The 15,433-nt window shown below is 39.6% G+C and overlaps 1 long non-coding RNA gene and 1 other non-coding gene across 2 annotated transcripts in view; both read right to left on the bottom strand.

Moving 5' to 3' along the window:
* The window catches only part of LOC135230460 (uncharacterized), a 283,687-nt gene that overhangs the window by 34,701 nt on the left and 233,553 nt on the right, over window positions 1-15,433 (bottom strand). The gene's annotated exons all lie outside the window — the stretch shown is intronic.
* On the bottom strand, window positions 780-886 carry LOC111751858 (U6 spliceosomal RNA). The gene has a single exon (XR_002786916.1). It is a non-coding gene; the product is annotated as a U6 spliceosomal RNA (small nuclear RNA).

Genomic DNA, 15,433 nt, shown 5'->3' with positions numbered 1-15,433 from the left:
TAACAGAAGTCTTCCATATATTTAAGATTAAGAAATGAACTAAATAATACACAAGTCAAAGGCAAACTTATAATGGAAATTATAAAATATTTTGAATTCAATGATAATAAAAATAGTACATAACAAAATATATGTGATGTAGCTAAAACTGTATGCTAGAAAGTTTATAGGCTTAAATATGCATAATGGAAAAGAAGAAAGGCTGAAAATTAAGAAACTAAAAATTATCTCAAGAACAAAAAAAAAAGAACAATATGACAAACCTTAAGGAAAATAGAGGAAAGAAAATATTTCAAATACCAGAGTTAGTAAAGTAGAAAACAAACATAAAATAGAAGGACTCTATAAAGTCAAGTTGACAATCATCAGGCAAGACCGTTCAAGGAAAAATCTGATAGATAAATTCAAAACAGTGAGTAAAGATGATCAAAGCTATACACCAAAACGCTGGTGGCATAGTGGTTAAGTGCTACCGCTGCTAACCAAGAGGTTGGCAGTTGGAATCTGCCAGGCGCTCCTTGGAAACTCTATCAGGCAGTTCTACTCTGTCGTATACGGTCGCCATGAGTTGGACTCGACGGCAGTGGGTTTGTTTTTTTTAGGTTATATACCAAAAAAAACAAACAAACCCTTGCCATCAAGTCGATTCCGACTCATAGCAACCCTATAGAACAGAGTAGAACTGGCCTGTAAGGTTTCCAAGGAGCAGCTGGTGGATTTGAACTGCTGACCTTTGGCTAGCAGCCAACCTCTTAGCCAGTGGACCACCATGGCTCCAAAATAATACGGAACACTTCATGAATTTGTATGTCATCATTGTGCAGGGACCATGCTAATATTCACTGTATCTTTCCAATTTCATTATATATGCTGCTGAAACAAGCACCAAAGATACATACACACACACACACACACACACACATATTTTCTTCTTTAGCCATATATGAATTTCACTAGGGACTGCCTCATACTCCAAAGGAATAAAACTCTTGATATTCATAATGCCAGGATATGGAGAATATGTTGATTTTCCTTCTCTTGACTCTGATAAATTATAAAAATAAGATAATAAAAATTGTCCCCTGAAATTCAAATTATAAAACCAATACCAATTACATCAGAGTAGAAGTATATACACTGCCTTTAGGAGAGTCCTCTGTCCCAGAAATGTTGAACTTAACTAGATTGAAGATGGCAACATACCTTAAGGAAAGACTTTGCAACAGAAGGGGGCTTGATCAGTTGTGGAACCCCTAGAAAAGAAATATCCCAGAAGTAAACAGTTGGGAGTGCACAGGTAAATCTGTCCGGGGAATATTCTGCAAGGTACAATAATCCTATCTACCTGGAAGGTGTATCCTATGGCGATGACGCCATTAAGCACTCACCTTTTCTGGCCACCTACATTTGTCAAGAAAACGTCCAAAAATGTGGTTTCACTTGTAGTTTGCCTACAGCCTAGATTCTTAACTTGAAAATATGAAGAAAGCTTTGGCCCTCTATACTGGGTCGGGGGGGGGGGCAGAGTTTGCATATACACACGCAATTTTTGGAAAATATTGGTCTCCCTGAAAACTATGTGCTAACTCACAGAACATCTGGATTGCCTGACAGTTCTATTTCTCGTGGTAAATTAATAAACTAGCATTCTGGTTTGACACTTCTCTCTTGTGGACCTTACCAGGAAAAGTCTGAATCTCTAAGTCTAAGCAACTCCGGAACACTGAAGAGATCAGGGTCCTGCATGGCCAAAGGCCAATTGGAGGTGGCTGGGTTGGCATCTTGTGGACATTATTTCAACTTACTTAGCTTGAATGGAGGAATTCTAGTCATCAAAATAACTTTGAGGCAAAGGAATATGCCCTACAAGTCATCTCAGGTAGATATTTATCAATGGGCAAGACCAATTTGAATAAACAACCAAACCTTAAAATAATTTTTATCTTTGAACTTCAATTTTGTCAGATCTAAAAGAAGCAAAAGACATTCATGAGTTTGGCTATTACCTTTACTCATTAATTTACAAGCTTAGACAGATTCATAACCAGATACCTTAGAAATACCAATGAAACCAAAAATATGTCAGCTTTTAAAATAATAACTTTTTGACCTTTTTTGGGGGGGGCAAAAAAGAATGAATAATACTATTTATATGAAGACTATTAAAAGATGAGTGAATGAATGCTTTCTTAGACAAGTCTTTTGCACTTATTAATCAATTTTCGAGGATTCCAATGAATATTAGTAGCAAGACTGTAATGTCAATGCATAATAAATAATCCTAACATCACTGATGTGTACTTTGAAATAGCAAAGGCAAAGAAAGAAAAAAAGGCAACATGTACCTCAACAGCTTGAAAGAAAATCAAGTTTGGGTAACCTAATTTAAGCTGTTTGTTTTTTTTTTTCCTTCCTATAAGAAAAGTCATCACAGAAGTGCATTTACTCAGGCATTTATCTAACTGTATGTAACTAAAAATTACAGTTTTCTAGGAAAAATAAAATACAGGAATGGTTTTCCTTCATGACTGCTATGACATTGGTCAAACATGAATGACCAAAGAATGTACCCAAAACTTCTCATGTTTAGCCCCTTGTTATTTTTATTCATTCACATTGAAAAAAAATTAGCACACTCTCATAAACACGGTTTTAGACAAACATACATTTCTCTACATTGGGGGCTACAAGATGCACACCTGAATAATAGAACAGTTATTTGTGGCAGGTGTGCTTTTTCCCTGGATGGTGCAAAGAGCTAATGAACTTGGCTGCCAATAAAAAGGTTGGAGGTTGGAGTCCCCCCAGAGGTACCTTCAAAGAAAGGTCTGGTGATCTACTACCAAAAAATCAACCACTGAAAACACTACGGAGCACAGTTCTACTCTGACACAGATGGGATCATCATGAGTTGGAATCTACTCAACGGCAAGTGGTGCTTGTGCTTTGTCTAGAAGTTAATGGAAGAATACGGTAATGTAGGTTCTTGAATGCCTATGGTGAGAATCTAGGCTTACCAGAAGATAATTCTCATAGAATTCCCTAAAAAAAAATAATATTTGTATAAGGAAAATTGTGACATTGAATTAACAATGGTCTGCTTACTTATGATCTTATTTTATAAAAACACTCGAATATAAGTTTCCAACAGAAGTTCTCAAATTTAAATACAAATCTTCAAAGTCTTTAGCATCCATTTCAAAGCAAAGCAAAGCAAAATAAAACATAAACACACAATAAAATTCTGAAGAAAACAAAAAAAAAGTACATATGAAGGGCAAGCAAGTCTCTTTGACATACTCTCATTTGACAACTTTGATTATTTAAGGTTAAGAAGTTTTTTTTTTTTTTTAATCATGCATAAGCTCATTTAGTTTATTGCAAGATAGTCATGGCAAGGCACGCAGGTAAGACCACACAGCATTCATTTAGTACCACAGAATCAGAATTAACACAATCACAATGTTAGTTCAATGGTTAGAATTGAAATCTTTAGGCTTCAGGCTTTTGCCTTTAGTTTTTTGTTTTTTTTTTTTTGCCTTTTTTTATTATTGTACTTTAGATGAAAGTTTACAGAACAAACTAGCTTCTCATTAAATAATTAGGGCACATATTGTTTCATGACATCGGTTACCAACCCCATGACATGTCAACACTCCCTTCTCAACCTTGGATTTCCAATCACCAGCCTTCCTCTCCCCTCCTGGCTTCTAGTCCTTGCCCCTGGGCTGGTGAGCCCCTTTAGTCTCATTTTGTTTTATGGCCTGTTTAATCTTTGACTGAAGGGTGAACCTCAGGGGTGACTTCATTACTGAGCTAAAAGTGTGTTCAGGGGCCATACTCTCAAATATCTCCAGTCTCTCTCAGGCCAGTAAGTCAGGTCTTTTTTTTTGTGAGTTAGAATTTTGTTCTACATTTTTCTCTAGCTCTGTCTGGGACCCTTTATTGTGATCCCTGTCAAAGAAGTCACTGTGTGGTAGCTGGGCACCACGCAGCTGTGTTGGACTCAGTCTGGTAGAGGCTTTGGAAGTTGTGGTCCATTAGTACTTTGGACTAATCTTTCCCTTGTGTCTTTTGGTTTTCTTCACTCTCCCTTGCTCCTGATGGGGTGAGACTAGCGAGGTATCTCAGATGGCTGCTGACAAGCTTTTAAGACCCCAGATGCTACTTACCAAAGTACAATGTAGAACATTTTCTTTATTAACTATGTTATGCTAATTGAGTTAGATAGACCATGGTCCCCACAGCCAGCCCAGCAATTCAGTTTGGATGTGTTTATGGAGCTTCCACGAAAAGGTTAAGAAATTTTAATTGAAAGCCCATCTATCAAGTAAACTCCACCAGGTCCAAGTCTTTATTTTCTCCTACTGGGACTTGCACATAATTCCATGTACTCTTCAATAAACTGATTGATGATAACAATGAGTAGCTCACTTTAAAGTCAATGGACCATCACCAAAAACCCACTCCAAGTCATAGTGGCCCTACAGGACAGAAAAGAACTGCCCCATAAGGTTTCCAAGGCTGTGACCTTTGGGCCCATAGTAGATGTAAAAGTGACTGCTAAAGGAAAGGAATTTCCTGGAATTGTAATAACTGTCCATAGCCGCCACAGTTCTCACAGGGCAGGAAAGACCAGCACACATGCCTGGGGGACCACCAATCATAAGAGAGGAAGGAAGGGGTAGACAGTTTAGCTTTAGTGTCCTCCTGAAGCATTTTGTACTTAAGCTAAAGGCTAAACAAACAAACAAACAAACAAAAAGTTGAACATGAGACTGGTAATTTTGGACTTTTTTCTTTGGGAGGAAAAAGGAGCAACCCTGAATGTCTTTTGTCAAAGATGAACATAACCTTGGAAAAGTTGTCTATATTTACAACATTCTGGGTTTTGGTTTTTTTAAGCTCCTACAACAGGCAGCCCTAGCGGCATAGTAGTTAAGCACTCAGCTGCCAACAGAAAGATGGCCAATTTGAACCCACCAGTCACTCCTCAGGAGAAAGATGTGGCCGTCTGCTTCCTTACAATTACAGTATTGGAGACCCTAGGGGGCAGTTCTACTCTGACCTATAGGGTTCCTATGAGTCGGAGATGACTTGGCTGCAACAGGTTTGGTTTTGGGTTTTTGAAGCTCCTATACTTTTTTCTACCATTCCTTTAAGGGTGTACCACCTAACTTCCTTAGCAGTTAATTCCAGAAGACATGTCTTAGTCCTTCTCTTACTTGACTTCTGGATAATATATGACACTGCTGAACCCTCCTTTTTATAATGACTCCCTCACTTTTGTTTCCCTTCTGCCTCTCTGATAATGTACTAAATAATGTCCTTTAAGGCTTGGTCCTAAACTCACTTCCCTCCTCACTCTTCCCACTCTACCCATGTGATCTCATGCTGGTGACCCTGACCTATGCCCAACGATAATGGTCCAGTTGGACATGACATTCAAAGCTCTGACTTCAGTCTCTGTTTTTGGTCTTGTCTCTTTTCTAAGTCCTGTGCTCTAGTCTAGAATGGTAATGGCTGAACCACCTATGGTTCTTCAAACCTGCTAAGCATTTTAACACCTTAATCTTTTCCCCTCTATTTCCTCTACTTAAAATGCCTGCATATCCCTCATCAAAGACTTATTCATTCTCTAAGACTGAGATGAAACATGGAAGATTTCAGACAGAGCTAATTCTGTTTTCTCATACAGTCCTAAAACAATTTGTTCAATCTTCCATTTAACCTTTCTGTATGTGATATTAATGTATCTTCCTCTCAAGCTGGAATAAAAGCTCCATGAGTATAGGCACTCTGTTGACTTTACCTTTAAAGTTGGAGAACCTAGCAAAACTCCAGATGCACTCAATAAACATTGAACAAATACGAAATTCCAGTGATAGCCTCCCAATTCGTGTAACTGTAAGCCTATGCAGCTAGCAGAAATTTGAAGTCCGAGTTGACTCCAAAATAAGTTTCCAAGTTTCATTCTTGTTTTTCATCCATGTGCTCTGATTGTATCCATATTTCTGGTCCTTTTCAAATAGAATGTTTTTATTCTAGGGGCCCTAATTTCCAGGGGAACAATGACTCCATCGTAAGCTGACTAATGTGACTTCAGGGAGGCAGGACTTACAGGAGGGTTCTAATGGCACTTTCTGCTCACTCATACCACATGTATCTTTCAGCCATGGCTCACAATACTATAAAAATGTCTCTGCCTGCATGATGAAACACGTCTATCCCAAGGTATGCCAGAGATTTGAAAATAAAAAGTAAATCTCCTCCTTGGGTGGGATCCACATTATCATGCAATTTGTAATCTTGCCCACATGAGCCCGTTTCAGGCACTTTTAGATCACTGGAGCAGCTATTAAAGTGCCATCAAAGCATTTTTGACTCTATAGAATTAATCATGAAATCTGTTCCTGCCAGCTCACTTATCATATTCGAAATATTAATTTAGAGCAAAATTAAATCGGACACCCACCGACAGCAACATTTTGCCCTTCAGAACTCCCCTTCATATTGATTTATTAATGGCTGCCAGAACAGTGTACTGGAACAATTTATTACTTCTTTCTGGATGTTTCTTTATGCTTACAAATAGTCCTTGGGAATGAGAGGTGTTATCTGACAGTCTTTTGACACGGGTATTATTCAATTTGCATAAGATTTGGGGGATTTATTAGGATTTAAGAAAGAAGCTTCTTTTTAGTATCAGTGGCAATGGGTGATTTGCTTCAAGAAGTTTTAAAGCCAGGATGGCCATTTGACTGTGTTGCAAGCTGGGGATAATATAAAACTTAGTGCATCACTGAATCCACTCTCCACTGTGCTGAGGTGCTGTAAAATACAGAAAAGAAGCCTAGGGTGTCCTTTTATGAACTATGTAAATAATCTTTTTACTTTTTGCTATTAAGATCTTAAATACCTGCATCAGCGCTTGAATACTATGAAAGTTCAAATGATCAACTGCGACAGTACATATTCCAGGCAGTAAAGCAGATAGTTGGTCCTCTTATCCTGAGACAAAAGGTATTTGCTCCCAGGACCTCAGAGAGGAATTGTACTGAATAGAGCCATGGAAAAACCTTTAAAGAAACCAGAACTCATTGCCATCCAGTTATGATGACCTCATGCTACAGAGTGGAATTGCTCCACAAGGTTTTCTTGGCTAGGCCTTCCTTCCAAGACGCTGCAGGATGGGTTCAAACCATTAACCTTTAGGTGACTAGCCAAGAGCAAATTGTTTGTGCCACCCAGGGAACTGGAAGGCCTAAATTCCTCATGCCATTTGTGTAAATTGTATTACCAACATGGATACAAATAAGAGCTAACATTGATTGAGCAACAGGCATTGCCATCATTCATTCACTCATTCAGTGAAGTTTTAATTGAGTGCCTACTACCAGACACTGTTCTAAGCACTGGACATATCATGTTGAAGAAGATGAATGGGGTCCCACTCATATTCTCAGCTCACACAAAGTTTATGTTCTAATGAAGGTGAAGGGAATGGTGACAGACAACAAAAAACAAACAATTTCAGATAGCGAGAAGGGCTGTGGGGAAAACAAAATAGGATGATAGAATAGAAGGTGACAGTGAGGTGGCAGAGTGACTGCATTTTAGTTGTCAGGGGAGACCTCTATAAACATCTAGGAGAAGAGAATTCAGGCAGAGGAGCTAGCCTGTGCCAGGATTTTGCTGTCAGAGTGAGTTTGTGTGTACGAGAAACAAAGGAGGCTGAGTAGCTGCAGTATAGATTGAAGGGGAGTGGTCATAGACAAGGTCGGCCAGGCAGGGGTCAGATCTTTATGGGCTTTGTGTGCAGGGGTAAGTGGTAGAATATGGTTCATGTTTTAAAATATCACTCTGGCTGCCACAGGGGAAGGTGCTTTAAGTCTATTATCTCATTTAATCCCCCCCACAACACTAGGAACTAGGTACTATTACCACTTCCATATAGAGAGGAAATTAGTACAGAAAGAGTAAGCAAATTAGCCACAGGCACAACTAGTTAGTGAAAGAGCTGACTTTTGAGTTGTACCAGACACCCAACTCTGTCCTTAGTCACAGTGCTATAATGTTTCATGGGAAGTATAAACATGGCACAACAATTTCAGGTTTCTTCTTCTAGATCCACGGCAATCAGTACCCACCACATCCCTGCACATCAAAAGGTGAATAGATTCCTTTTAAAAGTGCTCTATCATCCCACTGAAGGCAGTGGTGGTTAAGTGGTAGAATTCTCACCTTCCACTTGGGAGACCTGGGACATTGCACCTCATGCATTGGTGGAGGCTTGTGTGTTACTATGATACCAAACAAGTTCAGCAGAGCTTCCAGACTAACACAGACTAGGAAGAAAGGTCTGGCAATCTACTTCTGAAAAACAGCCAACGAAAACTTTATATGAGTCAAAACAGTTCGATCTGCAACTGATCATGAAGATGGCACAGGACTGGGCAGTATTTTATTCTGCTGTACACGGGAGTTGCCACGAGTCGGGGGCTAACTCAAGGGCAGCTAATAGCAACAATAGTCATCCCACCGCCAACATATGCCCAAGGTCCTGCACACAAAGCCAGATTTTAAGGGCAGACTCTCACATTTCTAGGCTTTTGGCTAGTTTCTTGGGGTTTGTTTTGTCTCCCAGCTGTCTCTTTCCTCTGTGGCATGGTCTCTCTCCGACTTCTTGATGTGTGTGATCATATTGCCTCCCTCTGCACACAGTCTTGCACCAGCAACATGGCCGGTCCTCATTAGTCTCTGCTTATGTCTTCCTGGGCTCACTCCAAAGGTTTGTCATCATTACACGTCCAGCCTCAGTTCAGCTCTCTGGAGCTTTCTCATTATGTGCAAACAAAAATGAACACTTTGACATTTAGATGCTAGTCTACTAAAGCTGTTTCTCTCTTTACTCAACTGTTACTGTTCTTCTCGGTTATCGGGACTGAATCATGCAACAGTGATTAGATCAGATAAAGGCTGCATGAGCTATGAATAATAAGATCTGCACAAAATTAATCGATAAATACAGTATTTACTAGTTACCAAAAAAAAAAAACAAACCAAACCCAGTGCCGTCGAGTCGATTCTGACTCATAGCGACCCTATAGGCCAGAGTAGGACTGCCCCATAGAGTTTCCAAGGAGAGCCTGGTGGATTCAAACTGCTAACCCTTTGGTTAGCAGCTGTAGCACTTAACCATTATGCCACCAGGTTTTCCATTCACTAGTTAGGGCTTGATAATTGGCAAGCAGGAAATAATGAAGGGAAAGCTAAATCTGAGCCTTATTTAAATGGAAATATTAAACAGATACCACTATGTCATCACATATCTGTCCTTATCTATATATAAAATGTATTGCTAAACCAGTTGCCTACAAAGATTTTTAAAAAATAGAAAAAAATGCCAATGGAAGACATCCTAATTAAACTGTAATTACAACCATAAACCTAAATGGTGGCTTCCGCCAGCAACTATCCACTCTGGTTTCTACATGTTGTGACTACGTACGTGTAGCCAAGAGCTGTTTCCTGAAACTAAAGCAATAGTGCAGCAACTTTTTCTCCTCTTTTACATATGAATGGGAACCAGATAACTAAATGAGAAAAAAAAAAGGACAACTAATTTCACATACTTAGATATTCTCAATCCTGTGTAGAAATCAGAACAACAAAATATCTGAAAGAGACAAGGAGAAAGGTAAATGAAAAAAAAAAAAAAAAAACTCGTTGCTGTTGAGTTGATTCTGACTCATAGAGCGAAGGAAATTTCAAGTCTCAGCCAAGATATTAAATGAATTGTGGTACGAATAGAGACCTGGGAGTTAGAAGACATTACTCTAGCTCCGACATATCACATAGGACATTCTACCACACTGCGCCTCATCCTCCTCATCAAATGGGGTTTAATAGAATCAGTTCTTACCTACCGTTCTTACTTGGTGTATGAATAAAACTTAGAAAGCCAGCAAAATTTAGATAGTGAAGTCCTACTTCTGACTTTCTTGGCCTTCTTATCTCCCACTTGCCAGCCCATATTTAGAACAAGTTTCCCTTTACTTCCTACCAAAAGGCCAGTACTAAAGTAACTTTCCCTGCATGCAAAAGTTAAGAGGGCACCAAAAAAATATTCAAGATAACTAATACGTTAAAACAATATCTTTTAAAGATCAAAGTTAATGCAAAATTCCATGATGGCCAAAATATCAAAAATATAAAATAAAGGCAGGATCGGTGTTACTGATTTTTCCTTTTGCCTCAGGCTCCGATAGAGTGTTGTGAATTTTTACACTGATTTTGATTTTTAAAAAATTTATATTAAAATATTATTCATCTTGCTTACTGAGTGTTATGGACTGAATTGTGTCATCCCCAAAAGATTTGGCTCCTGTGAATATGACTTACTTGGAAATAGGGCCTTTGCAGATGTGACCCTATAGGACAGAGTAGAACTGCCCCATAGGGTTTTCAAGGAGTGCCTGACGGATCTGAACTGCAACCTTCTGGTTAGCAGCTGAGCTGTTAACCACTACACCACCAGGGCTCTTTGCAGATGCAGGTAGTTAAATTAACATTAGGACATACTAGAGTAGGGTGGGTGCTAATCCAATATGACCAGTGTTCTTATATAAAGATGAGAAAAGCCACAGACACAGAAAAACCCAGAGGGAAGATGGCTATGTGAAGGCAGAGAAAAAACATTGGAGTTATGTTGCCACATGCCAAGGTACCCTGAGGCCACCAGAAGCTGGAAGAGACAAGGAAGCATCTTCTCCTAGAGCCTTCAGACAAAGCATGGACTCGACACTCTGAATTCAGACTTCTAGCCTCCAGAAAGGAGTCCCTGTGTGGCCCAGTTAAGCACTTCACTACTAGCCTAAAGGTTGATGGTTTGAAACTTCCCGGAGGTGTCTCAAAAGTCAGGCCTGGTGATCTGTTTCCAAAAGGCCAGAGCCTTGAAAGCCCTGTGCAGCAGTTCTACGCTGCACACATGAGGTTGCCCTGAGTTGAAATTAACTTGATGGCAACTAACAACAACAGCCTCCAGAACCGTAAGGCAATCAATTTCCTTGGTAATTGGTTATGGCAGTCCTAGGAAAATAAACACTGAGTTATTTGCTACTCCCTTAAATGTTAACCCTCAGGCAAGTTCTTCACTTACCTCACTTACTCAGCCGGCTCACCGCGCTTACCAACCAATTCCCTAGACATGCTGACCAAATCAGACAAGAACAATAGAAGAAATGTCACTGAATCAAGCGTAAAAATAGCAAAGGTTGTAAAAACCTGCCTGGCCTGTTCTGCTTGTGTCTAGCCATGTTGCCTGCTTCTCTCCTGTCTAATCCCAGATGTAGGGCTCACCACCTTCACAGGGGCTATAAGAACCCACCAAACATTCCACGGCTTTGGAATCTCCCCCGGTGATATCTAGTTTCGAGGAGAGAAGCCTCCACCATGGAGTGTAAAATTCTCTCTTGTCCTCCTTTTAACTCCTCTTATTCCACCATTGCAGCCCTGCAAATTCTTCTGAAACTTGGGGTTCATGTATCCAGGCTTGAAGATCTTGCTTCTCCCCTAAGGTCACTGGCTTATCAAAAAAGTTTCCAAAAGCGCTTCCTTAAGGAGAAATCTTTTATCAGTTTCACTTTTCTCCTGCTATAAAAATATATAAATAAGATAAAATCATGATAGGGGTCAAAAAGATTTCCTTTATAAGTCTTTGTCTGATCTGAAATTGATAATTTTTTCTTTTCTTGTAAATTTCCTAAGGCCAGCAAAAAATCCTAAGACAACAGAAGTAGCTTTCTCTCTTTTAAGTCACTTTCTTATTTTTAATGGAGATTTTTGCTCTGGACTTTCCAGTAGCAAATATTTATCGGTATTTTTCTCTTGATCTCTGTGGGAAGAGGAACGCACGGAGCAGGACCACAGGAGATTCAGACTTCAGCCTTGAGGACCATGCTGGGTTCAGATGAAGAAAGCCTAGCCATGGGTACTGGTCCCATAATGCTAGTGATTAGCAATGAAACCAGACAGCTCTCTTTCCTGTACCACAGAGTGCTGGCAGTGGCACCAAAATTCTGTCTTTTATCTCCCTGGAACACACATAGCTGCAGGTAACCTGAGATACGCTCTGCTCACGCACACTGAATTCTCTTTTGGAGCTTCATGCCTTTAAACTTTCTGGTTCTCCTGCCTTGAATGCCTCTTCTTTTCTCCACCTGACAAGGCTCCTCTATTCTTTAAGATTCTCCCAAAAGTCTCCCCCTCTAAGAAGCTGTTTTAGTCCTATTGCTGTCGTAACAAATGGCCACAAATTCAGCGACTTGCAACAGCACAGGTTTATTACCTTATTGTTCTAAAGATCATGAGTCTAATATACGTATACAGGGTTGCATTCCTTCCGGAGAATCTAAGGGAGAGTCGATTTCCTTGTCACCCCCAGCTTCTAGGAGCTGCTTACATTCCCTTCCACCATCTTAAAAGCCAGTAGTGTAGCATCTTGTCATCTGTCTCTTATCTTTTATTACATCACCTTCTCTTCTACCTTTAAGGGCCAGTGTGATTACACTGGACCCACCTGAATAATATAGGATAATCTCTCTTTCTTAATATCCTTAGAACGTTTGAACTATGTAAACTAACATATTCACGGGTTCTTGGGGTCCATCTGGGAGGGAGGTGAAACATTGTTCTGCATTCTGCCTACCACAGAAACCTTTGCTGAACTTCCTCCCCAAAGTAAGTCTTTGCCTTCCTCAGGCTACGACAGGACCTTAGAGCCCCCTCAGAGCCAGGGTACAGACAATTAAGGCACTTTTCTCTAAAGGATGTCAGAAAAACACTGTAAATGTAATGAGGAGTAGAAACTTATATTTTCCAGAAAACGTCTTAAGAAGGAAGTCTGTTTGGTTAGCAGGAATAGTTACTTAGATAAGCTACTCAGAAGGAATGGGAAGAAGATGAGACTCCCAAAGAACATATACTGATAACAAAATGGCCACACACATTTCTAAAGAGGACCCTCATTTTGCAGAGTGACCCTGCGGCTGCCACAGCCACCCTTCTCCATTCCTTTCACCCACAGGACTCAACCTCCTTTCTTAATAAACAATGAATGCGTATTTAATTTATCAGCTAGAACTGAGGATCAACGTATCCCAATTGGGGACACATCTATATTTTAGTCCTTACCACTGTTACAAGTTTCCTTATCTGTAAAATGGGTAGAGAGCATTACCTCATATGTTGTTAGAAGGATTACATATGTAAAGGATTTAGAAGAGTGAATGAGCTGTCAATAAATCTTTATTATTATTAGGCATTATTGTGCTTGTCTGTAGGCCATTTGATTTAACAGGCTGTGCATTCTTTAAAGCCCAGTAATAACCATTTCTCTGGTAGCTAGAACTTCACCCTCCAATACAATAGCCAGTAGCTACATTTGGCTCTTACATTTAAATCATATTGTTATTGTTAGGTGCTATCGAGTTGGTTCCAAATCATTGCAACCCTATGTACAACATAATGAAACAGTGCACGATCCTGCTCCATCCTCACAATCATTGTTATGTTTGAACCCATTGTTGCAGCTGTATCAATTAATCTCACTGAGGGTTCTTCCTCTTTTTCACAGACCTTCTACCAAGCACGGCATCCTTCTCCAGGGACCAGTCCCTCCCGATAACATGCTGAAAGTACATAAAACAAAGTCCTACCACCCTCTCTTCTAAGGAACACTCTGGCTGTGCTTTTTCCAGAACAGATTTCTTCGTTCTTCTGGCAGTCCATGGTATATTTAGTATTCTTCACCAACACCATAATTCAAATGCATCAACTCTTATTTGGCTTACCTTTTAAACAAACAATTTAAATTATAATTAATTAAAACCCAGTTCCTCTATCACACTAAGAACATTTTAAGTGCTCGGTAGCCACATATGGATAATTATTACCTTATTGTTGTGAGCTATCATTGAGTTGATTTCAACTCATGGCTACCTTATGTACAATAGAATGAAATGTTTCCTGGTCCCACATCATCCTCACAATCACCAGCATGCCACAGTCCATTATAGTTATTGTGCCAATCCATCTCACTGAGGGTCTCCCCAGCCCTTGTTGCTCTCAGCCTCGCCAAACATTATGCTGTCCTCTAGCGACTGATCCCTCCTGATGACATATCCAAAGCAAGTGTGTCAGACAATGTTCTGTTGTGATCCATAAGGTTGTCGTTGGCTAAATTTCGAAGTAGATTGCCAGGCCTTTTTTCCTAGTCTGTCTTAGTCTAGAAGCTCCACTGAAACCTGTCCACTATGGCTTATCCTGCTGGTATTTGAGAATACTGGTGGCATAACTTCCAGCATCATAGCAACACACAAGCCACCACAGTACAACAAACTGACTGAGGGGTGGTGAGATTACCTTGTTGGACAACACATTTCATCATAACAAAAAATTCCTTTAAATAACACATTCAATAAACACCCCAGTGTTAGGGATTATTGTAAGATTTTTAGCAGGGGCAGAGAAATTTCAGTTTACTCCAAGAATCACAACATGTGACAGTCATTTCTATTTCTGTGTGAATCTTATAACCACAATAGATGTGAAATTAAATAAACAACATTTGTATACAGTTTGGACTTGGAAGTTTCTGATATTGTGATGGAGACGTCCATGCTCTAGCATCAACCAGCCCCAAACTTATCCTTCTTGTGATAATGACATTTCTTCATGATCTTTAAAGGCACTGGGCTAGATTATGTGAGGTAAGAGAAGAGCACATTTATAACTCATCACGTTCCCATTATTAGGAGTGAATCATATGCCCCAATAAATATTCTGAGTTTTGACATATCATTTGGCATTACACTCTCTTTTTCTCTATTCTAGTCCCAATGGCAGTGCAGAATTTATATTTACAATAGGGCAGTTCTACTCTGTCCTATAGGGTCGCTATGAGTAGGAATTGACTCAATGGCAATGGGTTTGGTTTTTATAGTACATCAGTGTATGTGGTTCAAAATGTATGGCTAAAGCAAGAATGGCAAGTATGTCACCATTTCCATAATTTGTGTATCCATGGTAGACATTGTTAATCAATCCATAACATTCTCATATTGCCTCGGATATGGCATCAGAGTCTTTCTTGACACAGGACTCTAGGCAGCCACTATCAAAAAGTTAGAATCAGCATTTGAGTTTAAACCTATTGGCCATTCCTGGGTCAAAGGGTTTTTAGTGGGTAGAAAGAATCAAAGAGGCAGAGGAAAGCCAAATTTCCCTTTTAAACAATCTACTTTCTTTAAGGCACAATCACGCTTCTTTTTTTTTTTTTTTTTTTTTTTTTAGTATAAGGGAAATGGTCTTTAACCACGAACTCAGTGGAGCAACAGTGCCACCCAATGGCTAGTTAGGTTAGTTTTGCATT

This window comes from Loxodonta africana, chromosome 2 (assembly GCF_030014295.1).
Source record: "Loxodonta africana isolate mLoxAfr1 chromosome 2, mLoxAfr1.hap2, whole genome shotgun sequence".
NCBI classification, from domain to species: Eukaryota; Metazoa; Chordata; class Mammalia; order Proboscidea; family Elephantidae; genus Loxodonta; species Loxodonta africana.
This window is presented reverse-complemented; position numbering and strand designations above follow the sequence as displayed.